At 41.2% G+C, this 21,306-nt stretch overlaps 1 long non-coding RNA gene across 2 annotated transcripts in view; it reads left to right on the top strand.

Moving 5' to 3' along the window:
* LOC114568333 (uncharacterized) overlaps window positions 1-19,404 on the top strand; it is a 107,494-nt gene extending 88,090 nt beyond the window's left edge. Inside the window, exons 5-6 of one of the 2 annotated variants that reach the window (XR_003694266.1) lie at window positions 3,746-3,826; window positions 19,186-19,404. This is a non-coding gene — a long non-coding RNA (uncharacterized LOC114568333). The remainder of the gene's footprint in view (window positions 1-3,745; window positions 3,827-19,185) is intronic. The other variant, XR_003694267.1, reaches the window with a different exon arrangement.
* The last annotated feature ends 1,902 nt before the right edge of the window (window positions 19,405-21,306 follow it).

Raw genomic sequence — 21,306 nt, 5'->3', positions numbered from 1 at the left:
CATTGCACAGCGCTGTGAAGGAATAATCTCCGAGATCACGTTTTGTTCTGCCTCTGTTTAGAAGTGGTGAATGTAGCCTACAGCTCACAGCAACTTAATACTATATAATGTTGGCAAATGGCTTTTCATTGAGTTTCCACTTAGCGAAATAATAGACACTGAAAAGCGTTGGGCCTTATTTTCGCCAACCTAATTCCACAACAGTCACGATGTTCCTTTCAGCTATGCGCTCGTGCTCCTGGAAAGTGAAGAAAAGTTAGTTTGGTATATCCAGCGATCCTGTAAATAACGTTGGAAGCAGGAAAAGAGTCTAAGGCGGTAACACGGACACACACGCATACATACATACATACAGATACGTCTCACTTTATTAGATAGATAAACGCTACTAGCAACTCTGTGGAGGAGGGGAGGGGGGGGGGAAGGCTTGTGTCATGTGCATGCGCCGACAGTGTTGTAATTTCTTACAATTCCTCATGGGGGCGACAGAAACTACGCACTATAGCTTTAAAGGTCCCATGACATGGTGCTCTTTGGATGCTTTTATATAGGCCTCATTGGTCCCCTAATACTGTATCTGAAGTCTCTTTTATATAGACCTTAGTGGTCCCCTAATACTGTATCTGAAGTCTCTTTTATATAGACCTTAGTGGTCCCCTAATACTGTATCCCTCTTTTATATAGACCTTGTGGTCCCCTATGTATCTGAAGTCTCTTTTATATAGACCTTAGTGGTCCCCTAATACTGTATCTGAAGTCTCTTTTATATAGACCTTAGTGGTCCCCTAATACTGTATCTGAAGTCTCTTTTATATAGACCTTAGTGGTCCCCTAATACTGTATCTGAAGTCTCTTTTATATAGACCTTAGTGGTCCCCTAATACTGTATCTGTGTGGCCTTGACCAACTGCCACTTTGCTCGTATAAAGCCATGATGTCTCTCTCTCATTGGTGGGCCAAATTCTCTGGACGGGCAAAGCAGAGAAAGGGGAGGTAACCTTGCTCCTTATGACCTCATAAGGAGAAAGATTCCAGATCGGCCCATCTGATCTTTAATTTTCTCAAAGGCAGAGCAGGATACCCAGGGCTCGGTTTACACCTATCGCCATTTCTAGCCACTGGGGGAGCCATAGGCATGCTGGGGGAATGCATATTAATGTTAAAAAACCTCATAAAGTGACATTTTCATGCCATGGGACCTTTAAGAAGTGTACGTACAAACATGATTTAGGGATATAACAATGGAAGCCAATCGTGGTCCAATATGCAACTCACAAGTGTGATGTGAAAACTTGAATCCTCCAGCACACGTATATTGAGAATGGACTTTTTATTGAAAAATGAGACGTCAGCAGTTGAACTTTTGAAAATAAATATATTTGCATATTCATAGATTCTTGATTAGAGATTATTGAGTAGGTGTGCTTTTAAGAATTCTTTGCTCGTTTATTGATTTTTTTGTGGAAACACCATATCAAACACAATATTATTCCAAGCAGAGTATTTTTTTTGATAGGTCTTCAAATAATTCTGAAGAGGACCTTGCAATGATAATACTGTACTTGGGTCTTTTTTTGCAGTCCATTGTACTCACAGAGTCAAATGCTGAGATCTGGTAATGTGGCAACATCGGCAAAAAAAAAAAGTTAAATGGGGCATGAAACATATAGCAGTCAGATGACCACTCGTGTTTCTTGCCACGTTACACTGTAACAATGCAACCCTATCACCAGGGGACAATTCTGCTAACTCCTGCACACTATCTGCACGTGGCATCTATTGTATGGTTAAGGTCAGCAAAATATTGTGGTTGTGGCAGTTGAACTATAGTTAAGGTATGGTTAGGGTTATAATACTTGGTTATGGTTAGGGAAAGTTTGTGGTTATGGTAAATAAAAGTGGGACTGTTCTGCCCTGTTCAGACCTGGCATTGCATAACATCTTAATGCATAACAACGTCTTGGGTGATCCGATCACAAGCGGACAGCTCTAAGTACGTCACGACCACTTCTGATTGGTTCTCACTTCCCCGCTCTCTATGCAAATAAACATAGTTCTGAATGCAAAGACCAAATCTGTTGTTTTTAACTGGTGTGAGGCAGCATCGCACTTCCTGAGCCTAGTCAGCCAGAAATAAAAAAGAAATCAAAACAATACAGACTTGGTCTATTCCTTGGCTTGTTTCAGGCAAATCGGCCAAGATGTTTGACGCACTTGTAATATATCTCTATGGGCTTTTCAAAATTGTCAGACGTTGTGGAAAAAGCCAGCTTACTTGATTTGACAACACTACACTTACTCTTATGCAGAGGGAGTCAGTTGAGTAGGCGGTCCTTCAATGTGTATCCACATTCGCTTACACACTGCTAAAAGAATGTGGCCATATGCGGCCCGGACCACCTCCCAATGTGGTCTGAGCGATTGGCTCTCAATGCGTCCTCAATGCATCTTGGGTGTATTCACACATGTACTTAGAGCTGTCCACTTGTGATCGTTTCACCCACGATGCATATTATGCCAGATCTGAACAGGGCCATAGTTGCAGGTCTGTGATGGTAGCGCACTCCGGTCTCAACACACCAGCCCTCCACACCTTTACTTACCATCTTGCTACATAAATGCGCACTATTCCTGCATTGACATTGAACATTGGCATTGGAGGTAGAATAAATCTTGCAGCACGGAATCGTTTAACATAATTCCCAGGGACTCTGGGGCTGAGCGATATCCCCGTTTCCAGATCTCTCTTTGGTGAGTATAATATTACCATAACCAATAGAAATGATGGCTAAAAGTACCAAAATATGACCCAAGTTGTAATAAACCAAAGTTTTCCTTTAACTGTATTTCTATTTACCTCTAATTCCAAAGTGTCTTCTGATCCAGGGCTTTGACCCGTCAACCTTCTAGTCCCAACCCTTCTTTTATCTCTTTCTACATTTTCTCTTCCCCAATTCTGTGTTGCTTCCCTTTCCCTGATGTCACAGGTGAAGTCTTTTAGTTTGGTTCAATTATTCATATTGAGTGGGATTAAATCAATACATATTCATAATAATAGTGCAAGTGGGAAATCATATAAGCACATTTAGAACTCCATATGTGTCAGATACCACGGATCAGCAGAGTGTATACAGCTTTAGAAGATGAGACGTGTTGAGTTGTAACTTTTATGCCAAAATCTTGAATTATAGAGGGTCAAGTCCAGCAAGAAAGACAGCCTGAGGAGTATTTCACAGAAGGCCGGTGTGCCTATTCCTCCCTTGGCGTATGTCTTTCGGTCTCTACCCCTCTCTCTCGTCCTCTACTCGTCCTCTATTTCGTGCGTCGTCCTTACTTTTGGAATGATGCACATTTGTTCACCCTGTCACATCTTTGCCACTCTTTCCCTCATTTATTCTCTCTGTTGTCTGTCCCTTCCTAACCCCCCCTTCCCAAACCCTCCCCCCTTTTCTCACTCCCTCGATGACTTTAAATGACTACGGGGAAAGTTATTTGGAGTTCAGGTAGAGTTCAGACGCAGACCCGGTAGCCTCTCTCTATTCTCCCCGTCTAAGCCGACACGTTAAAGTCTCCCCTGGCTTCCTCTTGACATGGGATCAGCCTCGGAGCTCAAAGCCCCCGGAGTGGCAATCGTAATTCAGTCCCCTGTGGCTCGGACTTTGTGTTTGATCAAATGAGCTGCTGCGTCTGCATTTGACATTGGGCTCACTTGTGTTTAATGGTATTTTCTTTTGCTTTTTAGCAGGGATGGACGGATGAGACAATGGGCCCCTGAGCAACATTTGAAAGGCCCCCCCCATCGCCCACAAAGGAACCACACACCCAGGTTGAAAGACTCAAAACGACTACAAATGAGGCAGCCATTGTAGTTATGTGTGTCTCTTTGTAATTGCTCTGTGTGACTTTGTAGTTTTTTTTTCTCTCCTTAGTCCTTTTGTAGTTGGTTTGTGTAGCTTGGTAGTCATTCTGCGTCTCTTTTTTTTTTAGTCATTTCGTGTCTTTTTTAGCGGCTGTGTCACTTTGTGGTTATTCTGTGTCTCTTTTTAGTGTTTTTTGTGTAATTTTGTGGTTGTTCTGTGTCTCTTTTCAGTGGTTTTGCGTCTCCTTGTCGTCTTAATGTCGCTTTTTAGTCAATTTCTGTTTTATGTCTCTATGTGGTCGTGTTGCATCTGCTTTAGGTGTTTGTGTGCCTTTTTGGTCGTTGCGGGTTTTTTTTCAGTAGTTTTGTGTCTTTTTTATGTTTTGTGTCTCTTTTAGCAGCTTGTTCAATCAATCAATCAATCAATCAATCAGTCAAACTTTATTTATAGAGCACTTTTCATACATGTAAAATGTAGCACAAAGTGCCTTACAGTTAAAAGCAATTGACCCCCCACCCCCATCACATAAATGCATCCCTAGACACCCACAGACACACACCCACCAACAACATCCACACACACCATCTTTTTTTTTGATTTTTTTTGTATTTATTTGATTGGGACAGTGCATGTTAATAAACAAACATGGAATACATGCATGTGAACATGCCGGATTGTAGCCAAGGGCTAATTTCCATCCGTAGTCCCAAGGGCTAAGATCATACAGGTCACAAAACATTGCATAATAAAATTTACATTACAATTTACTACAGTAAATACATCGTATAAAGCATTGCATAATAAATAATACATTTTACTTTTATTTCTCATACACACAATCAAACTAACACGTGACTGGGCACGGAAAAGCTAAGTTAAAGAAGAAAGGTGGGTCTTGAGCCTGCTCTTAAAAATCTGAACATGTAGGTGAACCAGAATTCTCAGGTGCTGCAGATGAACTTCAGTATTCAGTAGTCAACACTTAAGATGAAGAGAAGCTGTCTGACTCATGTTCAAAGCTTTCTACCACAACAGATCCACTCTGACACTCATCTGCACAGCTATTTTACTGAATACTGCGGCAAACTATACCTAATATGGGACCCTTCAAAGAAAGCAGAGCCGCTCTGCTGTCATACTGATTTAAATAGCTTAACCAATGTGTATTTGAATGAAATGTCACTGTAGCCTCGGAATGCTGAGCAGCCGTTACATGAAAGAACTAATCAACAAAAATAAATATTGGGTTTGGTTGGCAAAAACTATATCCCCCTGACCCCTTGGTAGGCCTGTTCAGTAATCCAATCAATGCTTTTTAGGGAAATAGCATAACTAGCAGTCCACAGAACAGTTTCATTTTTAAACTTTATTAGAGCAATGTGCTGACAATAACGGCTAATATACAGTACGTATGCATGACATGATCTGTTGCTCAGTAGAGCAACATGACAATGGGATAAGTCATGTGTGTAATTGAAGACCCTACATTTCAGCCTGTTATGAAGAGCTTCAGTGGCTTTGTGTTTCACTTTGCCAAAGCTCACCCTTGCCTCCTAGTGGTCAGGGAGTAGGTTGCACCTCTCGAATGGAGGATGAGAGTTGTGTGTGTTTGCATGTGTCAGTGTGGGTGTGTCGCTGCCAAGGACCTGTCCGTCTAGTCCATGTGCGTCCTGTAATCTGGCTGACACGCGCGAGGCCCCCAGTGACTCTCTGTTATTAGGCCCATTAGACAGCCTGGGATGAGGTTGAATTTTTATTAGCTCAAGTGAATGTGTGCGCATGCGCGTGCGCTTGCGTGCGTGTGTGTGATGAGTATGTAATCTGTCTGACACCAGCCAGCCAAGAGGGAGAGACACTCGAGGGATGGCGGATAATAACTCGGCATTCACAAAACAGAGACAGCAACCCGGAGTGACTGGATTGCCATCCGAGCTTGATTTATTTTACAGTAGCTCGTTGGTGAATTACAGCATCGATGGTGCGTCTGTCACATCTAAGTGAATCACTTTGAGCTTGGAGGTTTCTCAACTCACCACTCTGATCACAAATGTAAAACTCAAGCTGCAACCTAACTCCATTCGCTGCATTCCCTATTCAAGTCAGGCCTCTTAATTCCACAACATTCTCGTCTCTCTCAGCCATATCGTCCCATTCCATACCCATTTGTTTCCGTTCTATCATATCACAGTGCATTTCCCAACCAATAAACGGAGGCACTCTTCTGTAGAAATGTATTTATCTTTCACATAAACTCCATTCCGGCTCCACTGGTCTCTCTCCAGTAGCTCTCGCTGGCACTTAATTTCTATTAATGGTTCTGCAACTGCCGCACCAATCCACTCCACTGCTAGTCAGGGAGCGCACATGAAGAAATATGCATAGGCAATTATCCTCTGTAATGTGCATGGCCCCCCCGACCACTAATGCATCTGTGCTCGTGTGTTGCAGGGGACATTGTGCGTGCATACAATAACTGGGATGCAGAGGCTAACGTGGAGGGGGGAAAGCATGTATATGTGTGATATTATTAGTCAGGTCACACTATCCTAACCATTGTAGTCACTTTCTTGACAAACAAACAGAAGTCTTGGCTGCATACTTGTACAGAAACACACACACACACACACACACACACACCTGGTATCTATCCGTGCAGCAGTAGCGATAATAATCATCATCAGCACTGTCCGCTGAGTAGCTTGTAAAGCATTTTTTTTTTCCTCCGAGTTACACTGTAGCAACAGTGTTTCTCTCGCTGCGCCATTGTTTCTGGAGAGTCCCCTAATATCTGTTCAGCTGTCAGCTGGTTATGGATTTAACACAGCTCACTGGGACAGTGACAGGAGGCCAATAACAGGCTTCTAGGCTTGTAAAGCCTCCATCTGCAGAGGAAACACAGAGCAAATAAACCCGGAGGAGCCGACGCACACGCACAACCCTATTAGAGCTGCTGTAATGACACTGTGGAGTGTGTTCACACACACCAAGGCGTGTTAAAGTTTTATAGTGTAAGGTCAGTGATGAGGTGGGCTCAGATATGATGGGATGAGGCCTAATAGGGTGTTTTATAGATACTGTGTGTGTGCGATTGTGTGTCTGTGTGTGATAACGGTCTTTGTGTGTGTTTGTGAGCACATGTGAATAAATATTTCTTATGCCCTGCATGTGTGTGTGTGTGTGTGTGTGTGCGTGCCCTCAGAAGTGTAGTAATATTTTGCTGTCATGCTTATCAGCATGGCAACAAAATATCAGATCTCTGCACTTCACTTTAATGTTAAATGTTATGGATGGGGGCTGACCTCATGCATTACACCCTCTCCTTCTGAATATTACAGAGATAGAACACACACACACACACACACACACACACACACACACGTACACGTACCTACCTCCTGAACCTGCCTGATATGAAGGTTTACCAGCCGTCTCTCTCTGGTGGAACCCATTTACCTTGAAACCTGAATTCCTGCCGCGCTTTCCGCTTGATCAGCTTGTGCTTCTTTTACTAGACATCCATCGAGTCCTGTAAAACCCTAAACAACTATCCCTTTTTTTCCCCACTGCTCACCAGGACAGTGGATGGAGAGGAAACTGTTTATTGTGGAAGCGGGTAGCTTTCTTTATGACGAACACAAGTACCTCGACAATACACTTGCCTATCAGACTCTGACAAACAGAAGAGAGAAAACTGGTGCGTTTCGCTTTGTTGAGTGCGACAGCGATCACTAATATTCAGAATTTGACAATATTCCTAATTTGATACAGGTCATGTAAACAGTACATTCCAGAGTAGTCCTTTTTCCGAATATTGCATTTTTCTAATTAAGACGTAGGCTATGCCGATATTATTCAGGTTTTAGGAGCATTCTGTGGACATATATACAGTGCATTCAAAATATGCGTCTCAGTTTGGGCCTGTTGCCTTTTTTTGGTAAGGTCGGTGCGCTGTGCACAGATCTACTAGCCAACAGTTTGCAAGGCTGGGGTAGCGATGCATGCCCAAAAGAAAAGCCTGGATTTGTGGTTGGAAGGAGAAACATAGCTGCTTTTAAACACTACGAAAGACGTAGATATATCCACGCAGACCTTTTTGAGAAGGTGGTTGAAGGAATGAAAGAGGGAAGCTGTGTTCACGTGGTCTAACAAGTCCGCCACCGGTGGAAAACTTTGAAAAAATCCAATGTTGACGATGCATATAGAAGCAAAATGGCACAAATGGCATCAGCTATTCCACTTTTTTCCATATTTTGAGTATGCATTCATTTCCATTAGCCATGTAAACAGCTAAGTATGAATACTGTCTTTTTTTAGAATAAGGGCAAAAACCAGAAGCGTCAAGAAACGTGTGAGCAATGTTTCCCAAGGAGAGATGAACAGATTGAAAAGGACTTGTGCAGATAACTGGAATACAGCTCATTAATTATTTGCAATATATTTGTTTTTTATGTATAGCTGTTCTGTGCACTTACACAAAAGCAGGCCTAAGGGGAATGGAATTCTTAGCCAGTGAGCTCCATCCTGGAGCTAAATTACACAAGCCAGCCATGATTTCATGCTTCACTACATTACTTCTCCTTTTTCCTGTGCTCTCTGCACTCTCTCCCCTCCTCTCCCTATCTCATTTACCTCTGCTTTAACCCCGCATGGATCTTATCTGGTTAAAGAGCAAAAAGAGGTGAACCACACAGCCATGCGCCATGAATATTTCATCTATGTTTGGATTACCATTTTCTCCAAAGATTCATTGTTCAATGTATAATACATGCAGCGTCGCACCTCGGCACCTAGATCATAACCCCTGCCCTTCTAATCATACAAAGCATGCCCTCACCTAGCCAGCCATGCCAGCAGTGTGTGTGTGTGTGTGTGTGTGTGTGTGTGTGTGTGTGTGTGTGTCATGTGTGTATCAATACGTCCATGTGTGAGTCAGAAAAGTAGTTTCTGTGTAGGTGGATGCCTGTGTACAGTATGTGCATGTATGTTGGCAGACTTTTTATACGAGTGCACATTTGAGAGAGTGTGTGTGTGTGTGTGTGTGTGTGTGTGTGTAGGGAGCTAGGGGTTAGAGCGGGGCTAAGACTGGCTCATCTATCACACACACACTCCTCTACCCTCAGGCTGGATTAGATGATGAGGTGGGAGAGTGAGTGAGATTGGAAAGGAAAGTAAAAATGTGTTGGTAGGAGAGGAGAAAGAGAGCGAATAAGAGATTAAGAGTGAAATTCAAGACTTTTCGCAGCTGGCTTGGCTCCAGGTTTAAGTTGCAGCTGTAATATTCTTTCAAATGATCTACCTCCTTTTGGATATGCAGTAGTGTGTGCGATTTTGCCGGCCCACACCATTTTGGCTGGTCCGACGGCTCGCTTCTCCCATCATCTTCTCCCGTCTTTCTATCGCTAAACGAGCACTTAATAGAGAAGCAGGCGAGTCGGTATGGATTTGAATGGCTCACTCGGTGGGTGTTTGATGGATAAAATGGGTGCACGAGCGATTCTGACCTAAACCGCCCGTATCTCTTCATAGCCATAGAAATAGGCTCTTTTAAATGTATAGTTTCTCCAAAATTACCATACAAGTAATTCAAAACAGTGAGGCTCATGCAGGCAGTGAATACATCAAGAGTGTTTGACCGGAGTGCATCTGAGAAATCTCAATGCATTTACCTTTAGCGTGTGTGTGTGTGTGTGTGTGTGTGTGTGTGTGTGTGTGTGTGTGTGTGTGTGTGTGTGTGTGTGTGTGTGTGTGTGTGTGTGTGTGTGTGTGTGTGTGTGTTTGCCCAAAAATGTTGTCATCATCTTACTATCTTGCAGAGGCGTGAAGGCAGGCGTCTGACAGATTTAAGCAAAAAGCTCATCAAAGAGAAAATGATTCCCATTTACTCCATATCCAGAAATAATCAGAGTTGTCTTGGTTCTAAAGTCACACACTAACAGACACTCATTAGTCGCACATATGGATTAAACGCGACCTGTCTCGTGTTTTTCCTGTGACAGAAATAAACTGCAGCCTCAGAGAGACGCCACATTTGGATTCCTCAAGCAGAACTGCTGCATTTGTCTGTATTCTTATACAAACAGCAAGTTTCAAATTCAGAGTTTTTCACCATCCTCAATTAGCACAATTTATCTTACGGTTCAAAGCAACAACGAAAGAAGTGAGTTACAAACAGAGAACTTTTGTAGCATTAATGCTCTCAGAACCAAAGCATTTACCTTTTTTACTCATCAGATGCTGATGAAGGCTCCAATAGATGAAAGTTGGTGTCCTGTTTTACTTTGAATTAGACTCCCTCTTTGAACCGCTTCTTGTTTGTTTGCGATGGCGAAAAGCTCGCAGCATTTGGAATCAAACCCCTTGGGACCGCCTGTCGTGGTGTTGCTCTTCAAAATGCCGCGTGCATCTCATCGTGTTTGTACTTCTTCTCTTTGTGAACATCCTGAAGCATCTCGGGCTGGGCTTTTACTGCTGTGTTCACTATCCTCTTGGTGTGTGCGGATAAAATGCACTTCTTTTTCAAACTTGCGATCAGGCTGAAACTAAGTCATAAATGACAAGCAATCCACATGGGAAATATTCATTAAAAGCGGTAGAATGGTGATCCTCTAGTGGCCTTGAGTACAGCTTCAACTTTGTTGCAGTCATCTCAAATGTCAGCACGGAAAAATCAATAAAAAAAAACAAATGGGTCGTTTATGAAGGAAAATATCTTTTATGGTGATTGCTCACACTGCAGAGAAAATTGACTATTATTCTTAATCACATCGAACAAAACTCCTGTTTTGTACCGCCGGCAATAGCACTAAAGCTGCCATTAGATTCACAGTGACAGATTGCAGAGGCCAGTACCTTAACCTGCCAACTCTGTTTCTTCTTCATCGTGCTCCTCTTCCTGTCGGACCTAAATGTTCCTGTGTTTCCTCGCAATTTCCATTTGGACGGGCCCAGGCTGCAGGTGTGTGCTCTTTCTTTTACGTCCAAGCACAAGTGTCCTTGTTCTCCTTCTTCAATGTTTTTTTTGAGTGAGGTCTCAGAATCAGAATCAGAATCAGCTTTATTGGCCAGGTTTGCGTAAACAAACAAGGAATTTGACTCCGGTAATCTTTGCTCTCAAAGTACAACACAAAAAAATAATACTGTTAAGTATGCAGTATAACAATACAATATATTTTACAAATTTACAAAAAATACACAATAACAATTTAAGAGAGGGAAGGAATAGTAAAATATGAGTATAGTCTGGGATTTAAGATGTAAATATAAATATAGTGCAAGGCAGTTCAGTGCAATGGTAATATATTAATAACAATATTGTAATTGTAAGATTGAAATATACATGAGGTAGATGAGCAGAACCTCTCCCCACCTCTCCTGATTTCCTGTGTAGCCAGTGGGGGGAGCGGACCACCAGACCCAGCCAGACTGAGTCGGACTTTGTAGACAGTCAGAGAGAGAAGAGGTGTCAACGCTGGTTTAAAACAACCTGTTCTCATTCTCAACTTGTCAAATACTGGCGCTTGATCAGTGGCTCTCAGCGTCAGATACCAACGCAGCAATCACTCTTAACACTTCTGTTGTCTTTTGGTCCAAATCGAACATGAACCTTTTTTTTGCCGATTTTTCCCCCGACGTTTTTGTCACCTTTTTCAATGCTTTCGACACTTTTAAAAAAAATGTTTTGTCACTTTTTTCAACGCTTTATTTATTCTCGGTCAATAAACCTAATATAGGACATTATACCTAATTTTTGAGTTACAAAAAAAGCTGAAATTATGACTTAGTTTGAATAATAGTTAAGATCAGATGATGTTGTCTGAATCACAGATTAGTTAATTTCAAACTTTAGTCAGGATACGGTTTTAAAACCATTTAAAACACCCAAAATTCAATGGAAGTAATCATTAATATGACCTGCGATAGCGTATACTATCCATGTAACGTTCATCCGTGTTATTTTTGGGCAATTTGGTTGAAAGAAACCGATATTTCTGATATAAAAAACTTTAAAAGGACAACACAAGGGTTAAGCGTCTCTGTGGGCAGGGGCGTCGGACTGGGGGGAAAGGGGGACTGAGTACCCAGAGCCCTTATGTGAGGAGGGCCCAAAAAGATGCTAGAATGAATAGCTATGGATTCGGGGAGGGGCCCAGAGAAAATGCCTTACTACAGGGCCCAGAATTCTGTGCTAAGCACCTGTCTGTGGAACGCACTGGGCATAGCAGCAGCTTGACAGTGGCGCTGTAAGATGACTTAGTATTAAGAATGGCAACGGTAGCGAGTAGTCTGAAAGACCGAAAATCTCCCCAACTGTCCCGTTCTTGTGCCGTATGTCGGTTAAAGGTACGTCCCGACCCAGAGCGTCAAAAAGTGATGCCCAAAAGGGCTAAACGGAGACTTTTTGCATCAGTAACAAACACCAAAGGCACCTGACCGAGCGTTGCTTTTTGACGAACTGGGAGTGAGAAGGTATTGTTTGAAACCTGCTTGTTGTATGTCACTCGGTTCTGAACATCTTTCAGCTGTTAAACAAAAACATATTTAGGAAAGATTTATCTTTAATGAAAGGTAAAATAAAATGGTTAAATAAGTAAGGAAGACATACATTTACTCTCATCATGGAATATTTGTATTCCATACTGAGGATTTTCTGTCTCAGAGGGATTGTTTCCTTCCTAGGGACCACAGCCTGACCTGTTACTCTCAAACAAGCACACTCAGCCTGGCTAATAGGATGGTTTCGCATCATAAGGTCATTACATCTCATATCATTTCAATCGCATAACCTTTGCTTTTATGAGAACACTGATTAGCTCTCAGTACAGAGCTCAACTTTGAAGGGACAGTTAGGCATTTTCATTCCAAGAGTTATATGAGGAGCTTAAAATTTGCTCGATAATTCGTATCATGGTTTCAACCAACCATGATACCAATTAACGAGCAAATTTTAAGCCAATCTTTGAAATGTCGCTAAAATTAGGTGCGTTTCCATCAACTGGTTTGGAGCGAATAAACTAGGCTACAGTAAAGTTGGTGCTATAGCCTAGGCATAGCTGTAATCTGCCGGTAAACAGGTGACAGCAGGTAACTACCGCAGCAGGCCGAGGTAAACACGTCTTCACAAGATGGCGCCCCTGGACCAAGTGCCTGTAGCCCCGTTCCAGCGTGAAATCGACTTCACATTCTATATTGTCTGTGAACGGGTGTTGCCATTTTTGCCATCTGAATTTGAAAGTAGTACTTGAACAGAAAGTTCCACACAGCTGCAGCCATCGGGGTTGTTTTCAAAAATGCCTCAATGGCGATTCTCTTTACTAAGCGAGGTTTATGCTCGCCGTAGTGTCCCGAGCCAAACATGTCATCCTCACGTATTTTGTGTCAAACGCGAAGGCTCCGCAAGTCAGTCATCGTATCAAACCCGCCCCATATGAGATAAATTATTCTGATTGGCTAGGTTCCGGCCGGCTGGAAATCGGTCTGAACCAGAGGCTGATCACACGTATCTGATAGACCAAATAAAACATTAGCTTGCAGATTTGACTGGTTTCCCAGCCTAATGTTTAATCTAAATTGCTAAATATGACAAACCTGTGAGGCTTTCAGTATGGGTGCGAAAGCAGTAATAATTTAGTTAGCACTGTAACATCAGGTTAGATCTAATGTACTGATATCCACTTTACATTTCACTATACATAGTCAAAGTACTTTACCATATTATCAAATCTGCCAATTATAGAATGTGTATTTCCAACATGTGACTTTGACTCAAAACACATCCCAAATTAAGAAAAGAAACAGCTAAAATGGGTCTTTTTTTAATGCGCTTTACTGTGAGCCTTTTAAACTAGGTGCAGTATTGGAGCATCTATTCATAACTGAGGACAGAAATCACTCTCTACTGCACTCTGATTGATCCGTTTAAACACATGGAAGGATTAGCCTCTAATTAGAATTTTATACACAAACCTTCCTCTATAACACTGTGTTTGACATACTGAACAGTATGTGCTGCATTACATTTATCATAATGTAAGCTTACCTCATGAAGTGATTTATGTCTCTGATAATAGTTGTAATACACATCTGCAATCACACACACAAACGCTCACAGCTTCCCACACTCAATACTTCACCCTGTATGCCACGACCGGTACGGTCTATCAATCACAGTAAGCTGACAGCTATGGCTAATGCTCCCCTTTTATTTAACTGTGCTTCATAATTTACCATTAGATTACTGGGTTTAGATCATATTCAGCATATGTTGTGCTGTTTGTAGTGGTCTTTAATTGGGATGCTAATCTGTAAACCACAGAATACTGTCATTTTTGACATTTTGAGGAATGTATTAACGCATACCTTCTGCATTTTGCATATTTGACATAAACCATGTCAAGATTAAATGCTGATCCATGAAAATTTGCTATGAGGAATCTGTTTATATACAATCTTTAAAGATTGGACATGAAGCTATATGTTACCTGAAAGCTAAATACAATATTGAGTATCACTTACATTGATGCTCAATATCAATGTAAGTGATTTGCCACATCTGCGCATAGACATGTTAACAACTTTGACAATCACACTCCATAATTGGCAGGCTGGGCATGCTTAGTTATTCAGCGATAATGAGAATAGCTTGCTCTCTCTCTCTCTTTGCCTCTCTCTCAAAAACACCCACATACACAGCCAAATTGTGCAGAAGTTCAACAGAAACACTGATTTAAACCATCAGTTCTGCCCGTTGTGCCAACTGGACTCATGCCCATCCTTCAGTTAGAATTAAGTAAACATCAGTAGAATCGCCATCATTGTCATCGTCAGCAGAATGCCTGACTCGAGGGAAAGCACCAGGCACGATAACTCCAGAGCCGTGAACTTTAATTGACCTCATTGCGAACCTGAATCTATCATCTTAACTGAAGCGATCCAGCGATGACAGCCATGCACATCCATCATGGAAACTGTTAAGCCCTGTTGCCTGAAAAACCTGAAACAGCACCGAGTCAGACCCAATAGAACAGAAGAAGTTTAAATTTGATAAGTGCTAGAGTCCAACTTTTTTCCCCTCTCTTTCAGGACATCAATCAAACCTGTACAACTTTGCTTTGACTTTCATAATCATATGCACCCGAAACATACAGTACAGGCCAAAAGTTTGGACACACCTTCTCATTCAATGTGTTTCTTTATTTTCATGACTATTTACATTGTAGATTCTCACTGAAGGCATCAAAACTATGAATGAACACATATGGAATTATGTACTTAACAAAAAAGTGTGAAATAACTGAAAACATGTCTTATATTTTAGATTCTTCAAAGTAGCCACCCTTTGCTTTTTTGATAGCTACAAACCCTTGGTGTTCTCTCAATGAGCTTCATGAGGTAGTCACCTGAAATGGTTTTCACTTCACAGGTGTGCTTTTTCAGCGTTAATTAGTGGAATTTTCCCCCTTGTTAATAAAAAAGCAAAGGGTGACTACGTAGAAGAATCTAAAATATAAGACATGTTTTCAGTTATTTCACACTTTTTTGTTAAGTACATAATTCCATATGTGTTCATTCATAGTTTTGATGCCTTCAGTGAGAATCTACAATGTAAATAGTCATGAAAATAAAAGGAAATGCATTTGAATGAGAAGGTGTGTCCAAACTTTTGGCCTGTACTGTATATATATTATGGAAATATGCTGTTCCTTTGTAGTGCCCTCTGTTCAACTTTGCTTTGCATTTTAATACTTCTCTCCATTCTAGCAGGTCTATTTCTTTGTTAAATCCCCTCTGTTCTGGCTGCTATATCCCTCCACATAGAAAGGTTAAACACACCTAAGCAGAAGCAGTGTGACTGATGCTGGGGCTGTTTCTAAATGTTAATGACACCCTCCGGGCACAACGCTGTATTCCGCAGTGTCCTACTGCAGAGTTATAGTGTGGCGGTTATGCTATAGTGGCTCCATCTGTGCACGCACACATCAGACTGTGTGTGCTAATGCAGACACACACACACACACACACACACACTCGCACCAGGGACAGCCCACTGTACAGCTGGCACGCAGCCAGGAGTCCTTCCACTGAGTGGTCAGGGAGAGAAATCAATCAAACATGGCTTGTCAGGCCCCTGAATCCATTATGACAGGGAGAGTGGTGAGGCTTGAGTAAACAGCGATGACAAGGAGAGACAATTAGCAAGAATTTAGGCTGTTGTTAGAGGCAAGCTTGGGGATTTGGTATTCCTGCATGGCCTAGTTTGGCCCACCTCGGCTTAGGTCCGTCAACAGGCTCGGCTCGGAGCTTTATTGCTGGTAATTCACTAGCCCTCCGTGTTTTATGCCCTCTCTCTTTACAGCCTTAGCAGGCCAAATCCATTTAAATAAACACCAGTGCTGCAGAATGATGGCTGAGGTGTTTAAAAGCACTGATGCAGGACTAGCACATACACTGCATCACAGATGGGGCCATTACGGCATTTCAGGCCAATATATTGTACAAGTATTAGATCAGACACAGAAGAGCTCACTGAGAGAAACTGAGAGCCTCTTTGAATTTATATACCGTACAATAGTGGTGTACATGACTGCTTTTGTATAGCATGCATTGATTATACCTGCAAACATGGTATAACACACCCATCTGTATGCAGGAGTTGTTTGCTGAAAATCATTCCCCAACCTGCAAAATTAGTCGCAAGATTTGCAGTACTCGGATCAGGAGAGGAACTGATTTAGAAACAATGTGCGGAGAGCTCTCTGTGCATGTAAGTGTGCGGCCATTACTCATATGTAAACTCATTACATTGGTCTAATAGGTCGGTGGTGTGACTGCCTGTGCCTGCCTATATGGAAAGAACATTAGTGCGGCCTATGTATGGAACACAGGAGTTCATTCATTCTTCTCTATGGTATGGATCAGACAGATAATTAACTGCAGAGACATGAAGTCATTGTTCAGTTAGAGATATGGGCCCGCTCTAATAAGAGCTCACACTGTGGAGTGGCGAGGAGAGAACGGGGCGAAATTACAGGGAAGGGCCGGCTAATGTCTGATTAATGACTCATACTGTCTCTTTGCACTTTATGTCATATCCTATGGTCCGTATACTATGTGTGCTGTGGTCATTTTTAAAGCCCAAATGTGCTTATTGCTACTTCACTTAGATGTTTGAGCTTCACTGTGCAGAATGATGTACGTGCAAAGTTTGACACTACTGAAGGAGGCAAGATTCTCACCTTTATCTCAGTCTAACACGTTAATGTACGAGCAGGATTTGTGACATTAGTTTGAAAGTTTGAAAGCCAAGCATCCCAGTATGCAACGTAGACAAGTGTTATATGGAAACCTGCAACTTCCTTGAGACCTAAAAAACACTTTGAATTGATTTCTTACCGTTCCATTCTGCCGTTTTTTTTATATGCTAGATTACGCATTGTTTACGTCTGTGTTTGCTAGCTTGCAGTCTTCTTCTTCACCACCTTTTGATGATGCATTGCTAAGCTTCTTTGCACATTACCTCCGCTAACAGTTGATCTGTGGAACACTGTGAAACCAACTTGTGTTCATGGATCTGTGCCCTCATGGTCAATAAAAGAAAACCTTTGAAATTAAAACAATATTTGCACTTTCATAGCCTACATGGATTTACCAACGAGGAAGGAGTAGGTCCCATTTTGTAAAAAGTGAGATTTCCATGTCTTTTTTTTTATAATAGACCAGGTTGAGGTGCTATATGAAAACTGTAAAAAGATCAAAAAAATTAATCCACAGAGGAATGCAGAGAAAAGGTGCCTCTAAACAAGGCGTCAGGACTTCTGTACAGCTGTGATGTCACAACTATTATACTTCCCTGGCTGCAATGAAAGTGTAGCGATGCAGAGGGTACAGATGAGTAGACCCGGAAATGCTGACCAATCAGAGCATACTTGGCTTGTTTGGCAGGGGAGCATGCACTGAGCAATAACCTGGACATTTGGGAGAAATTTAGAGATACATTATACTGTAGTTATTATGTAACTACTTTACATAGGCTACTATTACAAGGTACAGTATGACCATAACACTGAGCAAAAGTCTGGACACCTGGCCCACCTTCTACTGCTAGATGACCATAGCCGACCACAGTGGACCTGCAGATCATTTTTTTCTTCTCAAAACTTTATTTTGGAACTTTTCACAAAAAGCATGTGACACAGAATACAATTATAAACTAATTTGGCATCATACTTATATTATATGATTATATGATCTTCTTTCGAGGACCTGCTGGAGCAATGATTAGGAGCAAAGCACACTAATGTTACCATAGCTTTTTTTAGCTCTCTCAGTTGAATGTTAAGAGGAAGTTATAGCAAAGCCTAGAGTTTTTATTGTGATGGGAAAAATAGAAGTGGAAATAGGCGGTTAGTTGTTGACTTTGACTGTATGGTTGGTGACTAAAGAGGAGACTTCTCGGTACCGACATGGCAGTCCATGTTTTTTTCAAGTCTAGGGGATATAAATGCTCAGTTACTACTTTCGTTACTAGCTACTACTACAGTTTATAGTCAGTATACAACAGGATTTGCTTCAAAGCTGAAGCTCAGGATGGGTCGGTACGACCCAACTTCAAACTTGAAACCTGCAAGTTTCTCCATTTTTATGTTGTTTTACTATTTATTTTGAAGGTAAACGTTAGCATGTTGTGCAGCTAATACGGCTAACATTAGCTTCGATCGTAGCCATGCAGGCTGCAGAAATGTTAATACTCAGAGACTGTGTGAACTTTCAAAACCTTTATATAAACCAGTTAAATAAAGACTGAAGACATTTTTTTCATGAAACGTTGTACTGCAAAGTTAGCTCAGCTGGCTTTGTACAAATGAAGACCCTGTCTGCTTAGTTCTCCTCCAGTTTCTGTGCTAGCTGCTGTATTATTGTGTGTAATGTTATGTAATGTAGATTTACTTAGTTACTTGACAATACTAACACACTTTAATACACAGTTTATGATGCATTTTTCCCACTGAATGATGAGTGGAAGAAGCTACCTCATCTTCTAAAGGCTGGAGAAACTACAAGGTCATATTTTCCTGCAACCTTGATAAATGGAATATTAGCTAAATAATGGACGCATGGCTAGTCAGTTTACTGCGTCCTTTCGGATTGAATGCGTCAGAGATGCAGGACACATAGGCTACCTAGCAACATCATTGTTTGTAGCTGTTGCCATAACTACACATTTAAGATGATGTAGTACTGTAGAACTAGCCTATAACTTTTGCCTATCTGTATCACCTTGATATGATATGACAGTATAATCTAACACTAAATGTTCAATGTTTTACAGGTCATCTGAGTGACTTGGTTCTGGACTTAACAGACTCTCCTCACAGTACTAAAAACCACCAGAGGAGAAACGGCATCAGGAAAGTCTCAGTATCCTCAGGAAGATGCATCAGGATGACCAATGACCTGAGAGCCTACATTAACAGCTGACACAACTTGACACACTATATAAAAAACTTTTTACTCTGGAGGTCATGGTATGGACAGTTTACATAAAAGTTTTTTTTTTATTTCTATTTCTCTGATTATAAATAAAGTGATTTGTTTTTAAGGAGGGTTTTGTCATTTTTAAATTTTCTTTATGAATAAGGGATGTAATCTTAAAATTCAAAGAAGAAAGAAATGGAGAAACTAACATTGCTTTTGATTACAGCCAGCCTAACCCATAGTTATCTGTTAGTTATCCTGTAGTTATCATGTAAGCGTAACAAGGGGGGATCTATTCATTGTGAGTCATACTTGTGTTTCATCTTGCTATATTTATTTCCTGGGGTGAAAGGAGAATGTGAACACAACTGAAAAAAGGTAAGCACCTTGAGGAGCTGTAATACTTGGTCTGGTGGAAGTCTTACAGCATTGTAACAACTTTGTAACAAATTTCTCAGATTACCCCTAAACACAAGCGAGTGACCTCTAGGGTGGGCAAATTCTGTCCAACGTTGGCAGGCAGAGCCACAATGCCATAAATGAGCCTCAAGGAATTATGTTTGCTGGTGAGGTGAACCTGAGAAAGTCTTCAGAGGCCAACAGTATCTATGATGTACACTGGTCTTTTGTTCGGAAGACACGCACATCTGCACCCGCATAGTTAATTTAATTACCCCCAAATTATAAATGAACAGTGTAGTTTGCCGGTTTGTTAGAAATAGGTTAATTCTAAAACAAATTCAAAGTTCAGATTTATTAAGAGATTCAGAAGTCACTTCATCACTCCATCAAGCCTGAAATGAATGAAGAAAGAATAGTAGTAGCCTAATGTTTTATATTTGTGATGTTTCTTTGCATGTTTGAAGCTATAGTGCGTAGTTTCTTTCTCCCCCATGAGGAATTGTAAGTAATGACAACAACACTGTCGGCGCATCCACATGATACAAGCCTTCTGTGATTGCTGTGAAGCTTTAAAGGTGCACTATGAGTTTTTGCATGGTTTCAGCACAATTTAATTTTTGTCTCAAATCATAGGCATCTCTCATTGATCCGCTAGCTGCCTGCCCCCTGAATACACTGCGAAAAAGTCCGGTCTCAGGAGACAACACAGGGGTCATAAACATCAAACAAACACTAGGGGCACAGGCTGTGCACCAAAATACAACAAACCACTCCAGCCAATCACCGACAAGATTGTTGGGGGAGGGGGTGGGGGTAAGTGACAGTCAGTTAGTCATGACAGTTACGGAAACATGGGGTGAGGGGCGAGCTTGCTCTGTTTTGTTTGGTATTTACTTGGAACATCAACATAAGTGACAGCATGCAGAAACTCATAGTGCACCTTTAAACAAAATAACTCCAGAAAAAAAATAATTTATGTTTACTAATGATTTTTATAAATGACTACTAATGTAAATTGATTTGTCCACTGCATCAACTCAATGCTCTGTGTTATCACAACTTGACCTGTTAAGTTTCACCTTGTGTAAAAACTTAGACGGTTTAAGGCAACGGGTTTCCACGCAAATTTCTAGTAAAGTCAACTAATTCGAGATAACAGTGTAGACATGCACAATAATTGGTTGTTACTTTGTGGTGTTATTAGGTTTGTTTTTATTTAAACATACCCTAATGTAATTGATTTGTCTGCTCCTGTATCAATTAGTTAATGCTTAATATCTCAGAACTGCAGTCTAATATCACTTTATGTCTTAAAACGTATCTTTTGTGTATGCTCGAGGATGCTATCAGTCATAAATTAAGTGATTGTGATTTTGATTCACAGTGAATTCAAAATAGATGGTGTGAGTGTCTAACAAAAAGTGAGAATGAGAGGGATAAAAATAGCAAGTAAAAATAAGGATATAAGCATGCTCTGCCTTAAATGGACATAACATTTTTTTATAGAGCTGAGTGAGTTCCCCTCATAAAGTCAAATTTATGTCCCCTGCTCGGGTGCTGTCTGGGGCTGCAA

This window comes from Perca flavescens, chromosome 14 (assembly GCF_004354835.1).
Source record: "Perca flavescens isolate YP-PL-M2 chromosome 14, PFLA_1.0, whole genome shotgun sequence".
In the NCBI taxonomy this organism is placed as follows: Eukaryota; Metazoa; Chordata; class Actinopteri; order Perciformes; family Percidae; genus Perca; species Perca flavescens.
The sequence above is the reverse complement of the archived record's forward strand: the minus strand, read 5'-3'. Positions and strand labels throughout refer to the sequence as shown.